The sequence below is a fragment of the Canis lupus genome, chromosome 17 (assembly GCF_003254725.2).
Source record: "Canis lupus dingo isolate Sandy chromosome 17, ASM325472v2, whole genome shotgun sequence".
Lineage (NCBI taxonomy): Eukaryota > Metazoa > Chordata > Mammalia > Carnivora > Canidae > Canis > Canis lupus.
This window is the reverse complement of record NC_064259.1, coordinates 58,741,619-58,742,660: the sequence shown is the minus strand read 5'-3', so window position 1 is coordinate 58,742,660 and position 1,042 is coordinate 58,741,619. Positions and strand designations below refer to the sequence as shown.

General features: G+C 39.6%; 1 non-coding gene across 1 annotated transcript; it reads right to left on the bottom strand.

The window, feature by feature from the left end:
• Positions 1-248: 248 nt before the first annotated feature.
• TRNAE-CUC (transfer RNA glutamic acid (anticodon CUC)) lies at positions 249-320 on the bottom strand. The gene has a single exon. It is a non-coding gene; the product is annotated as a tRNA-Glu (tRNA).
• Positions 321-1,042: the final 722 nt, after the last annotated feature.

The window sequence follows — 1,042 nt, the reverse complement described above, 5'->3', positions numbered from 1 at the left end:
AAATACCTGGTAATAACCCCCCCAAAAAAAAAAAATACCTGGTAATAAAATAGTCTGAATAACGTAATTCCAGGTCTGTTTTTAAAATTGGGCGTCAACAGTTAACAGGTTGGTAGAATTGTGAACAACTTTCACTTCGTATATTTCTGTGTTACCTATATTTCAGCTTTGGACCAATGGGGGAATTGACTAGGAGAAACAATGTTAATTATTAAAAGGATTCTGTGGAATAGTTTTAAAAAACGTCATTCCCTGACCGGGAATCGAACCCGGGCCGCGGCGGTGAGAGCGCCGAATCCTAACCACTAGACCACCAGGGAAGCTGAAGAAAACTGCTGATAAAAACTATATCATGGTGAATATGTATTTCCATTTAACCCTTCTTGTTCTGTATGTTATTCTATCTGCCTTACTGGGCCTTCCTCAGTCGAAATTGCCTCTTCGCGTTTATTTTTTGAATCTAGAAAACCCGCGAGAGAACCCGGAAGCTTGGCTCCTAGAGCTGAGGGATGATCCTAACACCGTCACAGTCCCCGAGACCAGAGACAAATAACCACAGGAGAGACAGAGAGAAAAGAAACTCTCGTTTCGTGTAGTTGCAATGATTTCCTGAATTGTGATCAGGAGAAAAGTAAAGATCTTCATCTGGACCTTTGTCCAATTGACCAGGAAATTTTCTTTAAGAAATAGAAAGGTTGTCTTGTGACTAAGCTAGGAAATCCTGATCTTATTGCAGCTTTACTCTTGTCTGTGAACTTAGACCAAATTCTGTTGGCCAAAACAAATATTACAGACAAGTGAAAGTCACTGGGCCTACCTTGGTGGTCAGCCCGACCCGAGCTTACCTCTCCGGTGGGAGACTAAGAGAAGGGCATGGAAAAAAATAAATAAATGAAATAAATTTAAAAATTAAAAAAAAATCAAAAGAGAAGGGCATGGGTTTGGAGCTTTACAATTTTTATATGAAGAGAGTGGGAGGAAAGGAGGAAAAAAGAAATGAGGTGCATGCCTCCACTGAAAGAACTTTTATTATTTTTTTTCT